Here is a 16,871-nt window from a genome sequence, read left to right on the forward strand (position 1 = left end):
TATAGAGGCCAGTTCAAGACTACAGCAATTTCAAGAGCTATTATTGTAAGGCAGAAGATTAATGGCACTATGGATGGATTGCTTTTTCATTTCAGTCTCTTATCAACATTAAACACATTTTTCTGCATTGTATAAGATAAGAGTTCCTAGTTTTGTTTTTGTATGTGGAGTTTTCCAAGAAACATTTGTTAAAGAATTCAGTTCTCTTTTGAATTACCTTGGCAGCAGTGTTAAAATTCAATTGGCTATGTAAGTGTGGGTCCATTTTTTAAGCTCTTTATTTTGTTCTATTGATCTGTTTGTCTACTCTTTCATCAATAGCACATTGTCTTAATTGTTGTCTAGGTAGTGAATCTTGAAATCGGGTAATGGAAGAACCTCGACAGGACTTCATTGTCACAATTGAATAGCTATTTAAGGATCTTCATCATCTTATCTGTTTGAGCAAACGTTTGTTTCTTTCTACAAAAAATGAGATTTTTGTATAGAACCTCATGTAATCTGCATCTAGCTATAATTAATTACTCAACAATGATTAGTTTCTCATTGATAGCTCACACTGTAACTATTTCCTTGTTTTTTGTTTGTTTGTATGTTTTTGTTTTTTCATTATCTCAAGAGTAACTCATTCTCCATAGAGTATTGTCCCTTTTCTTTTGTATTTTCTATTTTGGATGTTATAATAGATGCTAGTTGTGTTAATTTAATTTTAAAATTCACTTTTCCAATGTGACATGAAATAAAAAAGCCTTCTTAACATAAAATATTATTTCACATACTTATTTCTTAGTTTGGAAGTGAACATGTATGTTCATATATGCAAATTTCTTGTTTTGGATGAAAAGTATTTACTGTTTCTTTACAAAGTCTTTGTTTCCAAAAGTAATTACAATGGAGATTTCTGTGTGCCAAACCTTATTGTTACTATATGTTAATTTCATGTACATTTCTCCTTTCAGTGGCATATCTAGCACTGAAATAATTCTGAGGAAAGAAAAGAAACTTTGCCAGAAGCCACCATGATGTATATGTGTCCATGCCCTGCTGTATATGCTCATCTCCCTTTGATTTCTATAACTTGGAATTCAGATTTTCCTAGCCACCCTCAGTAGACACCTAAGTAAATACCCCATAACTAAACAATTTAATGATGCCATAATTCTTCTAGGCTTTACTTATCCTAGTTACACATTTTGAATATTTGCCTATAAGTTGTTTTAGATGTAAAAAAATAAATGACTCAGTCTCATTCATTTCTTTTGTTACAATAAAATAAAGTGAATCTATTGACTTTATTTTTCTGTTTATTACCATCTACCCAAATTTTGGATCATGATGTCTAGTCAGACTCTTGATTTGAAAAAAAAAATGAAAAAGGCCATAAGGTTATGTCTTCTGCACTTGCTTATGCTATAGGAATTAAAAATAAACAAGCACCACAATCAAAACAAAACAAACAAACAACATAAAGCAATATTAGTAAGCACCAGGTCAATGAATGTACTGGCCCCATATACCCTAAAATTTAGAAACCATGCTAACACACATCATGTAGTTTATATTTTATCATTCCTAAAGTTAATATACTAACATGGAAAATTATGATCATTTCAAATATTTTAAGCTGACTTTATTTCTCATTAGTTAATATTTGCTAATTCCATTTTATGTTTTATAACCATTGTTATCCTCTCTCTCTTTTTTGAGTGGTGGGTGCAGTGAGCTTTACTGGTAGTATTCAAGAAAGTAGGGTTCCATGGACTACTATTCTGGGGTCTGGAATGAAAACTGTGAGGAACATGATTAGTAAAGGGGGCTGAGTTGGGAGAGGGACTCTTCAGCAGTCAAGACTCCTCTCTCTTGCTCTGTGTCTTTGCTGGGGTGGGTGGTCCAGGGTTTGGAAGTCATGTAAGCCATGAGGTCCACCACCCAGTTGCTGCAGCCATATTCATTGTCACACCAGGAAATGAGCTTTACCATGTTGTCACTGAAGACAATACTAGCTCTAGCATCAAAGGTGGAAGAGTGGAGTGGGAGTCACTGTTAAAGTCGCAGGAGACAAGCTGGTCCTCAGTGTAGCCCAGGATGCCCTTTAGTGTGACCTCAGGTGCTTGACTCATCGCCTCTTGATGTCATCATAGTTGGCAGGTTCCTCCAGTCAGCATGTCAGATCCAGGACAGACATGTTGGGAGTAGGAAGATGAAAAGCCATGCCAGTGATATTACCTTTCAGCTCTGGTACGACCTTGCCTACAGCCTTGGCAGCACCAGTGGATGCAGGGATTATGTTCTGGGTGGCCCCACGGCCATGACACCACAGCTTTCCTGAGGGGCCATCCACAGTCTTCTGGGTAGCAGTGATAGCATGGGCTGTGATTATGAGTCCTTCCACAAGGACAAAGTTGTCATGGATAGCCTTGGCCGAGGGAGGAGAGATAAGCAGTTGGTGGTGCAGGAATCATTTCTGACAATCTTGAGTTGTTGTTTTTCATGGTTCACACCCATCATAAATATGGGGACATCTGCAGAAAGGGTAGAGATGATATCCCTTTTGGTCCCACCCTTCAAGTGGGCCCTGGCCTTCTCCATAGTGGTGAAGACACCAGTAGACTCCACAACATACTTGGCACCAGCATTGCCTCGTTTGATATTAACCGGATCTCGCTCCTGGAGGATGCTGATGGGCTTGCCGTTGGTGACAAGCTTTCCATTCTCAGCCTTGACTGTGCCATTGAATTTGCCATGGGTAGAGTTATACTGGAACATGTAGACCGTTTAGTTGAGGTTGATGAAGGGGCTATTGGTCACAAAAATCTCTACTTTGTCATAATTGCAGGCAGCCCTGGTAACAAGTCATCCAATACGGCCATTCTCTCCAACCTTCACCATCAAGTTTAAAGGACAAGGCTATATGAAAAGATGAGGCTTCTCTGAAACAGGGAGGATCAGCACCTTCCATTGTTTTCTCTATCTCTCCACCTTATCTATTTTCCATTTTTCTTCCCTAATTCATTCTGAGGTATCTGATCCACTCAACCTACGTAATCTCCAAAAATTTCTCATCAAACTTTGTTATTTTTTTGTTGGTTATGGGATAATAATCATTTAACTAACAGCCCACACTCTCAATTCCATTCAGCTGTGTACTCCAGGTATAGTGTAGATAGTAGAAGCCACAGTGGAAAGGCAGCCTGGCTTAGGAACCATTCAAGTTCAGTGGCTATCTGCTTGGCCACAATATTTCTTTTTTTCTTTTTAAAAAATATTTATTTATTATTTCTTACAATTTATTCACTTTGTATCCTGGTTTTAGCTCCCTCCCTCCTTTCTTCTCAGCCCCCTCCCTCTTTTATCCCTACTCCTGGCCCTCTCCTCATCCACTGATAGGGGAGGTCCTCCTCCCCTTCTTTCTGACCATAGTTTATCAGGTCTCATCAAGGCTGCATTGTCCTCCTATGTGGCCTGGCAAGGCTACATCCCCCAGGGAGAAGTGATCAAGGAGCCCCAGAAACTGAGTTCATGTCAGAAACAGTCCCTCTTCCCTTTGGCCATTTTCTATGTACAGACTGTGATAATTTGAAACTGAAGTCTAAGCATATACTACCTTAAAGCAACAGGCAATGAAGCTGGCAAATTTGAGCCTTTTAAGTGAATATATCTTTCAGAAATGTTATTTATGGTTTAATCTACTTTTTCTAAGGATATATGGACAAAGGTTTAAATTTGTAGTCTTCCTAATTTTACATATAGTAATTCTTGGTTTTAATTTATCATACAACTTTCAACTGATGGACAAATAAATAAGTCATATTGTTAATTACTCGGGTCATTAATTTTGTAGTACTGGAGAAGAGACCAAATCTTCGCTCATACTAAGAAAGCCTTCTACCACTAAGTATAAATCATTTTATGTTTATTTCGGGACAGGGTCATGGGCATTTGTACACTTAGTTTCCAGGTGGTGGTGCTCTTTAAGCAAACTAAGATGGTGTGGCCTTGCTGAAGGAAGTGCATCATTGGGGTTGCAACGTGTTGGAAGCTTAAATAAGGCCATCTGGAAGTGGAGCATAAGAGGTGTGATTGATAGCTTAAGTCTCTATCCTAATTCCCAATTTTCTCTCTGTGTCTCAATCTCCAGATATGGTTCAACATGTGATCACCCAGCTTTCTGCCCTACCTTCCATGCTCTACCTGCCACTGTCCATCATGTGACAGTGATGAATTCTTATCCCTCTGGAAGCATAAACCCAAACAAACACTTCCTTTTATAAGTCACCTAGATCAGCATGCTTTATCAAAATATTAAGTAATACAACATTACACTGAGTTGCTGAGATAAAATAGCCTTGAAATTACTCTGTAGCTCAGGCTAGCATGAAATTTGTCTTTCCTTTCCTTCAGCCTTCTGAGTTGTTGGGATTACAGGACTGTGTTGCTAGCCTGAACACATTGAGTTTGCATTTCAGGAAGGAAAACATTATTTTCCATCAAACTTTCAGTTATTAGACTGAAGTATAACAAGAAGTGGGAAAGAAGACATGAATGAAAGAATCTAAAAATGACATGGGGTGGGAGGGAGAATGAGGGGAGCTTTTATCTGATAATGATATTTTCAGCTCTACATAACTAAATAAAACAGAACAGAAGCCCATTGCTGTGGCTAATCCCACAGAACAACTGGTGGATACATCCTAAAACTTAGGATAGTACGTGCTAATCTCTCTCGTGTTCTCTAAGATTTTATTTTACTTATTTACAAGACAGCAATGACCACAAGAAATAATTGTTCAAAGTAGTTTATTCAATTATTTCCAAGAGGAAAGGAGCAAGCAAACAAAAGTTTAAACTATACGCCAAAAACTTTAGCAGTAGTTTTAGGTCCTATAGCTGGACTCACAGAAAGAATGTAATTTGAGGCCTCAATGTGGGAAGACATAGGAAGGCTGTCTCTGAGATTCAAGAGACAAGTGCTATTTGGTCTCCCTAAATGCTTTTGGCATTCAAGAGTGGAGGATGGTAAACTCAGGGGAGAGACTCTCTTTTCTACAATCAATGTCTGCCAAAAAGTAAAAGAGGCTCCTAACAACAGTTCGGTCTCTGAGCTATTAACATTCTGACTTTTTCTCTCTGTCTGAGGCTAACAAAGATGTAAGGCCAATTGTGAAATCTTGTCGTACTTACTATAATACAAAGCAAGAGTATTTCATTGTGCAGGTGATCAGAAAGCTCCATTCTTCTTATTCCATGTTTAAGTTTTGATTTTTATAAAAACATTTTATTTACAAATAAAATGGTCTTAAAATATGAGTGTGCATGCACACACACACACACACACACACACACACACACACACACAATCAGTGTCTATTGTATCTTTAAGTGTCTATTTCATGCCAGAGTTCAGGGAAGTCCCTGAGCTTGGCTTTGAGCAAGCCATTCATATTGCCTTAGGAAAACCTGAACACACTCTAACTTAGTTTTGAAACATACCCTCAGCTTGCTTCTAGATTTCTGTAAGACATTTGCATGGAAAATAAAAGAAAACAAACAACAAACAAAACAAAACAAGAACAAATAAACAACAAACAAAAAATTTCAGTCTTCAAAAGAGCTTTTTTTTTTTTCTGTTAGCACAGGAGAGAAAACGGTTCTTGGGTTTTTATGGTAGGGTAGGGGGAAAAAAGCTTCCTCAAATACCAGGAGGCAAACACAAAAGGTGTCTGTCTATTTCAACGTTAAGTTAGTTTTGTTTTGTCTTTTCCCTTCTGATTACTTCTTTCTTCTTTAAAATACCCAACAATATCTAAATATGTCAGCTGAAAGCACTCAATGATTCTGCATTCCTTTATCCTGCAGTCCTCTATTCCAGATTAAAATCTGTCCTCACCTCACTGATCAGTGGCTGTGTTTATCTTTGACAATTCTCTTCAGAACAAATTTCACTCTAACCTCTAGAGAAGTAACTTTCATTTCTACCACCTGTTTACTTTTGTGCTTAATTCCATAGGTCTGAATGCGTACATGAATTGATATTCTGTGATGTGGTTCTCTTAGATACCTATTAACCTAACTGGGAAGAGTGGAGAACTAAACCAATTTACACTCATTTTCTATCTCTATCTTTATTTTCCTATCTAGTTTTATATTATAATGTCTTCAACATATCCAGCAATTCTTAATGCTGCTCACCATATATATATATATATATATATATATATATATATATATACACTTTTTTCACAATTTGAATAATATAGGAAGAATACAATTTTGTGTAAAATCATATTTATATTACCATAGCAATGTATATGTCCTTTCATTTGAGTCATAATACATTTCATAGTTAAATTTCCAATCTAGGATATACTAATCTTTTTAGTTAGCTACTTCTTTGGATAGATAGTCTGTTGGGACAGTCTGTATTTAGTAGTAATAGCCTCCTCATTTCTTAGAGCATCCATGTTTTCCAGGAATGAGAATCAGGGTTTCATCTGTCTTGTAACACATTTTAACCTGTTCTACATTAGTTTTACATGTACTGATTGGTGTTTAAGTTGGCAATAAATGTGTTTTTCCTTTGTTGGTTGAGATTTTTGTAATTTGGACACTTGCCTTCTGTATTCTTTGGCTTGTTTCCATGTAAAGACCTACACCAGGTGTTTTTTAAGAAAATGCCCTTCATACCCAGATTTCTGTCATGTCCAAAGTAGGTTACACCTTGGTGAATTTTAATAATTATCACCTTGGTAGATTGCTTACATATTAAAATTCAACTGACATTTTCCTGGAATTATTAAGTCATTGTTTAGTTTCTCAAACTTCACGTTCTCTGGCTGCATCAGAGTATCTGTGTGCAGCTTTATTGGTAATAGCCAGAACCTGGAAACAACCCAGATGTCCCTCAGTGGAAGAATGGATACAGAGATTGTGGTGCATTTACACAACAGAATACTACTCAGCAATTAAAAACAAGGAAATTGATTTCTGGTTCCAGTGTCAGTACTAGGCTCTACCACCACTTCTGCCTTCACAGCCACAGCAGCAGCCACTGGAGCCCAGTTGACTAAAGGAGGTAGAAAAGGAGGCCACAAGGGCCAAGTGAGGCAGTACACAAGCCCAAAGGAGATGTATGCCTAGATGCATGCCAAGAAGCAGAAGGCCAACGAAGAAGACGAACAAGAAGAAGGTGGAGATGGGGCTTCAGGTGACCCAAAGAAGGATAAGAAGTCTCTTGACTCAGGTGAAGATAAAGAGGATGAGTAACTGCAAAAGCAAAAAGGTGTAGAAGGGCTCATTGACATTGAGAATCCCAACCGTGTGGCACAAACAACCAAGGTTACACCACTGGATCTGCATGGACCAAGGAGCTTTCAGGAGAGAACAAAAAGAAATCGAGAAACCAAAAGCAAAAGAGCGCTACATGAAGATGCGTTTGGCTGGGAAGACAGAGGAGGCCAAGGGTGATCAATCATCAGCCTTGATCGCCAGGCTGGCAATCATCCTGAAATAGCAGGAAGAGGCAGCAAAAAGGGAAGAAGAAAGGAAAGCAACGATGACCCAACCTAGTTAGGAAAACGAATGCAGTCCCTCTCCCTGAATAAGTAAGCTTGCAATGGAAGGACCTGGACCATGCTGCCAGGAATCTACCGTGTCCTACTCACCTGTGCCCTGGCAACTCTGAAGCAACCCCTATGGCCAGGAGACGCTTGGCCTGGGGCCTCCTCTTCATCTTGACACAGAATCTTTCAGGGGATGTGTGTGGGGGGGGGGGGTAAGGGAAGGGGCAGTGGCTCTCTTTGTGACAGAAAGATGCAGGACAGGATTTCATTTGTAACCATTTGAACATTTTTGCTTTTTTAGAATTTGGAACCCTGTTTGGGGGGAGCACCTAGGAAGTGGGGTAAGGAGATTCCATTTATCAGTAGATTGCACATTAGTGGGGAGGGTGTGTCAGCGGCAGCTACTGTGGGTGACAGCCAAGAGCGGTGTCAGGGCCTGTCCTGGAGCCTGAGTTGCTAAGAGGCCAGTTCCTATTATGAGGCCTCACCCCTGACCTTTCCTGCTCCCTCCACCCACCAGGTTAGGGCCAGTGCCCATTTTAACCCTACCCATTGATCATTTCAAGAAAAGATCTGGTTAACTCATCACCTAGACAAGACATGCTCCTCAAATTTAACTTGTATATTTGGCAGATTAAACAACATTACCAAAAAGAAAAAAACAAATAAACAAAACAAAACAAAAAAACAAGGAAATCATGAAATCTTCAGGCAAATGGTGGGAACTATAAACATTCATCCTGAATGAGGTATCCTAGAAACAGAAAGACACACAGGGTATAAACTCATTTTTAAGTGGATATGAGACATATAGGATAAATATACTAAAATCTGTACACCTAAAGAAGCTAAGCAAGAAGAAGGACCCTGGGTAAGATGATCAATCCTCATTCAGAAAGACAAAGAGGATAGACATAAGAAGAGGGAAAAAAACAGGGAACAGGACAGAAGTCTACCACAGAGGGCCTCTGAAAGATTCTACAGAGCAGTGTATAAAAGCAGACTCTGAGGCTCATAGCCAAACTTTGGGCAGAGTGCAGTGAAAATTATGAAAGAAGGGAGAGATAGAAAGACCAGGAGGGAACAGAAGAGCAACAGAACCAAGAAATCTAGGCCTATGGGTCTTTTCTGAGACTGATACTCCAATCAAGGACCATTCATGGAAATAACCTAGAATGCCTGCACAGATATAGCCCATGGTCAAGTAGATTACCTAATAAGGTTAACAGGGACTGTCTCTTATATGAACTCAGTGGCTGGCTCTTTGAAGTAGCCTTACCAGGCCACAGAGGAAGACAATGCAGCCAGTCCTGATAAGACCAGATAGGCTAGGGTCAGATGGAAGGGGAGGAGGACCTCACCTATCAGTGGACTTGAAGAGGGACATGGGAGGAGATAAGGGAGGGTGGAATTGGAAGGAATGAGGGAGGGGGCTACAGCTGGGATACAAAGTGAATAAACTGTAATTAATATAAAAAATAAATAAAAGCAAAACTAAAAATAAAATGAAATATAAATGGGCAGGCCAGAATATACAAAGAAATAAGTCATTAAATATCAACAAACCAAGTAATCCAATTAAAAAATGGGGTAGAGAGCTAAATAGAGGATTCCCAATAGAGAAATATTGAATGGCAAAGAAGCACTTAAAGAAATTCTTAATGTCCTGATTCATCTGGGAAATACAAATCAAAATTACACTGAGATTTCACCTTATACCCATCAAAATGGCTAATATAAAAAACTTAAGAGCTGCAAATGCTGGAGAGGAACTACACATTGCTGCTGCGAATGTTAACTTGTACAACCACTTTGGAAATCAGTCTGGTGCTTTCTCAGAATATAAGGAATAGTACTACCTCAAGGTCCAGCTGCACTCCTGTGCATATACCTGAAATATGCTCAAACATACAATGTGGACAGTTGCTTAACCATGTTCATGGCAGCTTTATTCATAATAGTCAGAATCTGGAAACAACCTAGATATCCCTCAACTGAGAAATGTATAAAGAAATTGTGGTACATTTGCATAATAGAGTACTACTCAACAATTAAAAACAAGGAAACCATGAAATTTGCTGGCAAATAGATGGAACTAGAAAAGATCATCCTGAGTGAGGTAACCCAGAAGCAGAAAACCACACATGGTATACACTCACGTATAAGTGGGTATTAGCCATACAATATAGGATAAGCATGCTATGATCTATAATCCTAAAGAAGCTAAACAACAAGGAGATCCCTAGGGAAGAGGCTTAATCCTATTTCAGAAGGGCAAACAAGATAGCTATCTGAAGTAGGAGAAGACAGGGAACAGGCAGGAGCCTTTTACAAAGGACCTCTGAAAGACTACCCAACAGGAATTGAAGCAGATGGTGATACCCATAGCCAAACTTTGGACAGAGTCCAGGGAATCTTATGGAAAAGTGAGATAGAAAGACCTGGAGGGGACAGGAGCTGCACAAGGAGACCAACAAAGCCAAAAATCTGGGCTCAGGGAGTCCTGCAGAGACTGCTGAATCAACCAAGGGCTCTACATGGAGAGGATCTTGCCCCCCTGCTCAGATGTAGCCCATGGCAACTCAGTCTCCATGTGGGTACCTTAGTAATGGGCTGTTTCCTATGTGGACTCAGTAGCCTGCTCTATGATCACTTCCTCCTGGTGAGGTGGCCTCACTATGCCACAGAGAAAGAGGATAGAGACAGTCCTGATGAGAACTAATAGCCTAGGGTCAGATAATAGGGGAGAAGGATTTCCCTTATCAGTGGGAGGGACATAAGTGGGGAAGAAGGAGGGAGGGTAGGATGGGGAAGAGATAAGGGAGGGGGCTATAGCAAGGATATAAAGTGAATAAACTATAATAAATAATAATAATAAATTAAAAAATCAATAAGATAAAAAATAAATTATAAATGGATGGAATGATGTATTATTAAGTTCCATGATATATACTACTGCAGATTTGATAGTTACTGAAACTCAAACTCTCCCCTTGGGACATATTTCATACATTCTGAAAAATGCCAAGGAGACTAGCTCTGTAGGCACTAATGTAATGCTATAGGATCCTTTTCTAGAAAAACTTACATAAGTGTCATAGACTCCTTTACAGAATCCCTACCATTGCTTCTCTCTGTTTCTCCTTTTAGCAAAGCTTTTATGTAATTATTATCTTTCAGTGTAAACACACACACACACACAAACACATACACAGACAAACATTTGATGGCTGAATTAGGAACCCTTATGTTTTTATTAATAAAAGAGACATGCCTAATTGTGTCAATCTTTCTGCATAGAAACAAGTACATCTTTCTCTGAGATGATGCAATGATTTCCAAACCCATTTCCTGACTTGGGAAATTCTTGCATTAGAAAACAATTATAAAAGATATTTTCATCAAAAAAGCAATATAAAAGTAAATTTTGTAATAAATTATAAATGATTTGTTTTCTTTATATTGAATTTTTAAAATTTTTATTTAACTTTTATTAATTACACTTTATTCATTTTGTATCCCCCATAAGCCCCTTCCTCCTCCCCTCCCGGCCCCACACTCCCCCCCCTTTCTGCATGCATGCCCCTCCCCAAGTCCACTGATTGCTTTGTTCCAATAACCTGAAATATTTTTCTTATATGTAACTTTTTCTACCAATTGTAAAAGAACAGAATAAATAATCAGGAATGGTAAAATTAGCCAAAGGCCTAGTTTTATCCAGTTAATGATAAAAATAACACAAGATTAAAACAGTTGAGCTAAGTTTGAAAAGAAACGATGGAACATTTACTAACAGTACGGAAATAAAATATGCTTGCAATTATGCAAGCCTTATGAATGCATAAGAAATAACTTTATTGTTTTGTTGTTTTTAATTTCTTGTTTCCATGGCAACTTTTGAATCCTGCTACATATGGTCCTTTAGAGATTTCAAAATATCTTTGTAGAAAATGCAAGCTCTCTTACTGTTTTAAAATCCCAGGGGGTAAAAATGTGCTATAGCAAACTATCACAGTTTAAAATTACATTTAGTTTAATGTTTATAAATATTTAGTATCCATTGAAAATAAATTTTTCTCTAGGAAAACATGAAGACATTTATATTTGACAGTTCCTTTTAATCTTAGCGTCGTTTATGACACTATTCTTAGTATAAAATATGATCAGGTATGCAATTGTAGAGACTTAATAAATAGCTGCATTTCTAGTTCTCCTTCACTCTGAAAAATGAACCAGTAAATGCTTCCTGTAAGGCTCTTGCTATCTCTATATAATTCCTAAATTTCATCATGTTTGTTTTTCAAATAAGAGGATGGTTGCTGTTACTGTTTTAAATCTATCTTCCCATCCACCTCCACCTATCCTATCAACATAAATCATTAAACCTCTTCATGCTGATTCCAATATGTACAAATGAGGAGAAAACATGCAACAGTGAACTTTTTAAAATCTCTGTGCATTCTTTTGTATTGCCTTAGCTGAATGTGAATGGTGTAAACCTTTTCAAAAGAACTAAAACAAAACAAAGATTCCAGTAGTTCCAATCTAAATAAACAAATATCTGTATTTATAGGTAGTAATGAAAACTACTATAGTCATAATTTAGTTATTTCTCATGATAACTTCTTAGCCATAACAGTCAAATACTGTGCACAAGCTATGAAAGAAGTAGGCACACATCAGCATTTACAATCTGTTCTTGTTTTATTTCTGTTGCTGTGATATTATATCTTGCAGAAAGCAATATATAAAAGAAAAACTTTGTGTGGCTTATAAATATAACTTATACCCTAACCTTCCAAGGAATTCAAGACAGGAAACTCAAGTAGCTACTCACACCACATCCACAGTCATGCGCAACACACTATAAATGAATTTTTGTTTGTGTGCTTGATCTGGCTTTTCTCTATTTTTAATTTTTTCAGTTTTTTTCTTTGTTGTTATTATTATTTATTACAATATATGCACTTTTTATCCTGGTTGCAGTATCCTCCCTCATCTCCTCCCAGTCCCACCATAACTCCCTTTTCCTCCCCTTGCCCCTAGTCCACTGATAGGGGAGGTCCTCCTCCCTTACTATCTGACACTAGCCTATCAGGTCTCATCAGGACTGTCTGGATTCATCTTTTCTGTGGCCTATTCAAGCCACCACACCAGAAGGAGGTGATAAAAGAACTGGCCAATGAGTCCATATAAAAAAATCAAGGGAGTTCCTGATCCCCTTACCAGGGTACCCACTTGGAGACTGAGTTACCTACCCATGGGCTACAGATGAGCAGGGGTTCTAGGTCCTCTACATGCATGGTCCTTTGTTGATTCATCAACCTCTTCAGGACCCCTTGAGCCCAGATTTTTGGGCTTTGTTGGTCTCCTTGTGGAGTTCCTATGCTTTATAGGTCTTTCTATCTCCCCCTTCTTCCATAAGATTCCCTCCACTCTGCCCAAAGTGTGGCCAAGATTAGCTACTCACATCACATCTACACTCAGGAGTAGAAAACTATAAATGAATTTTTGTTTATTTGCTTGATCTAGTTTTCTTTATTTTTTTTCCCCTTTTTAAAACAGCCATTGAAGCAGGACAGTCTCCCCAAGCATGGTTGGCTACCATAAAAAGCTAAAATGTTACGCTCAGGATGCGAGGCTAAGCACTGCACTCAGGGTCAACCGCTTTGGACCCAGAGAAGAGCATGTCTGATTGCATGCGGGTTGATGCCCCAGGTCCCGCCTCTGAGAAAAAGGTATCGGACGGGTCTGATGCTCTTTGGGTGGATGACACCTAAATGAACATCAGTACAAAGTCCCAATTTATTTCTAATATCAGAGATCAGACCTCTACTCTTGCCTGATGAGTCTAAAACAAAAAGGAGAAACTGTAGAGAGCTGCGGAATGCTATGCCTTAAAGATGGAGCTGGTTTCCGCCTTCCACCTTCCCGATGGTGAGTGCTCTCTGTCATGAACAATTCCACATTTGGCTAAGGCTGAGGATCTGGCTTGCTTCCATGTATGTGGACCTATCTGCATTGCCCACGTAGCACGCTGGGGTTGGCTAACCAGAGGCTATTTAAGCTGTGGGCTGGCTTTCCCCAGGGTCAGATGATTGTTCAAGGTTCCTGAATAAACTGCATTGAAAAATAAAAATAAAAAAAAAAGAGGGGAGGAGGGAGGGGCTTATGGGAGTATACAAAGTGAATAAAGTATAATTAATAAAAGTTAAAAAATAAAAAAGAAAAATAAAGAAAAATAAAATTTAAAAAAAGAAAAAAATAAAATTAAATAAAAACTAAAAAAAATAGTGACAATTTTTTTGGTTACTTGAGACCTAATTTTTGATAGCTTGTCATATATAGGAAGAAAGGCAGAATGTCTTCATGCAGTCCTCCATACACTGACCACCCCCTCCGTTATTGCTCTTGCAAAATTTGGTAAATGTCTTACTCATGATAAAACAAAGAGTTGTTATCCAAAGCATCATTTCCCCTTCCTCCTGATCCTCACATCTCAGGCTCTAATGGAGCCTAGATAGGAACTCACTCACCAGGCTTCAGTACTCTACGCCATTTTAAAAGTGTGTAACAGGAGCCTTCCATTACAAAATCATACAGAAGAGAGTCAAGGACGCAAAAATTGTTTCCCTGTCCCACGTAGTCTCTCCCTACTCCTCCTTTTGACTGCAATGCCTTGGTCATGAGGATCCATTTTAGTTTTTATATAGCGTATTTTGCCAGAGTATCATATGATTTACATAATATGTAGCTTTTTTTTTTTTTTGTAGTTTTAACCCTTTACTTGGACTCAGGCTTTAAGGTGTCTCATGTTTTCGTGTGACAAGTTTCTCTTCCCCAGACCATGTACTCATGAGCATTCCCTCCTGTGTTTTTCTGTTCACCCACTGGAAGACATGATGATAGCTTTTTTTTCAAAGTTTTGGTAATTATAAGAATATTCACTGTAGACACTCAGGAACAGGCTTCCCTGTGAAAATAAGTTGCTAACGTATTTGAGTAATTACTAAGGAGCTGGCTCGTGAATGGAGTGGTAAAGTTGTACTTAATTTTGTAAGAAGTACTCAAAGTGTTTCTCAGAGTGGATATACCATCTTGCAAGTCTTTTAGTAGTAAAAAAAAAAAAAGTCTTAATGCTGTAAAAGTTTTATGTTTTGGATTGGAGTTATTATATCAGTTGCACAGTGATATTATTTGAATTTGGAATTTCTTGATGATCTATGATTCTGAACATATCTTCACATGTATGTTTTCCTTGTGCCTGTTTGTTTTGGTGATGGGTTATCATGTACATAAATATATTTTTTAATTGTTAAAAAAAACTTTTCAGAACTCCTTACCTAGGGAATAGTGCCACCCACAGTGGGCTGGATTTTCTTATATCAATTAATAATTAAGAAAATTATGGACATGGCCAGAAATGACCACAGGTAAACCTGATCTGGATAATTCTCCACTAGGTGTTTCTAGGCTGTGTTAAGTTGCCAGTTAAAACTCATCATGTACACTATTACCCACAAAATGTATGGTAATAACCAATTTGCCAACTAAGAGTACATGAGATAATGATATGGTTTTTAGAGTCTCATAAATAAGAGCATACTCTAGTTCCCATCACTTAGTTAAAAATAAAATTATTACTGTGAAAGTATATATAAAAAAATACCAGATTATTTGCCGAAGTTTTTCAATTTCATGAGATCCCAATTATTTATTGAAGATCTTAGAACCTGAGCACTTCCTGTTCTGTCCAGGAAGTTGTTTCCTGTGCCAATGCTTACAAAGACTCTTCCTCACTTTTTCTTCTTACAGATTTAGGGTGTCATGTTTTATGTTGAGGTCTTTAATCCACTTGGACTTTATTTTTGTGCATGATGATAAGTTCACATCTCTGCATTCTTCTACATGTAGACCCAGAGGGGGACAGGAGCCACAGAAGGAGAGCAAGAAAGCCAAAATAAATAAATAAATAAATAAATAAATAAATAAATGATAAATAAATAAATAGATGTTTAAATAAATAAATGAATAGATGATAAATAAATAAATAAATAAATGTTTAAATAAAGAACTAAATAAGTAAATAAATAAATAAGTAAAGCAGGGCCCAGGGGTGATTGTAGAGACTGATGCATCAATCAAAGACCATAAATAGGAGGACCTAGACCTCCTAATCAGATGTAGCCCATAGACAACTCAGTCTCCATTGTTGGTACCTTAGTAAGGGAAGAAGAGAACTGATATGAACTCAGTTTCATGCTCCTTGGTCACTTCTCATTGGTGGGGCAACTTAGCCAGCTCACAGAGGAAGGAAATCCAAGCAGTCTTGATGGGACCTGATAAGGTAGGGTCAGACAGTAGGGGAGAAGGACTTCCCCTATCAGTGGACTAGGGAAGAAGAATAGGGGAAAAAGAGGGAAGAAAGTGGGACCAGGAGGAGATGAAGAGGGGGCTACAAATGGGACACAAAGCAAATAAATTGTAAATAATAATAATAGTAGTAGTAGTAATTTTATTTAATAATATTTTAAAATACCAGATTAGCAGAGTGAAGAGTTAAAAATCAGTGTTAATCTTCCTTAAGTTCATTTTTCTAGTTTTCTAGTTTTCTTTGAAAACAAACTTCACCCTCCTAGCTACTGAGGATAATCACCACACATTCACTTCCTTGTCAAAGCACAACACATATGTTTAATAGACACCTTTTTTTTTTTTCAATGCAGTTTATTCAGGAACCTTGAACAATCATCTGACCCTGGGGAAAGCCAGTCCACAGCTTAAATAGCCTCTGGGTAGCCAACCCCAGTGTGCCATGTGGGCAATGCAGATAGGTCCACATACATGGAAGCAAGCCAGATCCTCAGCCTTAGCCAAATGTGGAATTGTTCGTGACAGAGAGCACTCACCATCGGGAAGGTGGAAGGCGGAAACCAGCTCCATCTTTAAGGCACAGCATTCCGCAGCTCTCTACAGTTCCCCCTTTTTGTTTTAGACTCGTTAGGCAAGAGTAGAGGTCTGATCTCTGATATTAGAAATAAATTGGGACTTTTTACCGATGTTCATTTAGGTGTCATCCACCCAAAGAACACCTTTTTAAGATAATTAAGACTTTGAATCTTCTATTGACAAGCTCAGTGCACCAGGCTATTCATAACTTCCTCTCCTGAAGATGTTGTATTCAAATATTTGCTAATGATATAAGTAATACAGAAGTGCTTTACATATATTATTTGATTATTAAACGTAATATATAAATATAACAACTTTATGATTTCATAAATTCTAACAGAAGTTTTAAAGCATATAGAA

General features: G+C 38.0%; 2 pseudogenes; one reads left to right on the forward strand and one right to left on the reverse strand.

Moving 5' to 3' along the window:
- Positions 1-1,803: 1,803 nt before the first annotated feature.
- On the reverse strand, positions 1,804-2,889 carry LOC110540512 (glyceraldehyde-3-phosphate dehydrogenase-like; annotated as a pseudogene).
- A 3,124-nt stretch (positions 2,890-6,013) lies between these two features.
- Positions 6,014-7,605, forward strand: LOC110540511 (28 kDa heat- and acid-stable phosphoprotein-like; annotated as a pseudogene).
- Positions 7,606-16,871: the final 9,266 nt, after the last annotated feature.

This window comes from Meriones unguiculatus, chromosome 4 (assembly GCF_030254825.1).
Source record: "Meriones unguiculatus strain TT.TT164.6M chromosome 4, Bangor_MerUng_6.1, whole genome shotgun sequence".
In the NCBI taxonomy this organism is placed as follows: Eukaryota; Metazoa; Chordata; class Mammalia; order Rodentia; family Muridae; genus Meriones; species Meriones unguiculatus.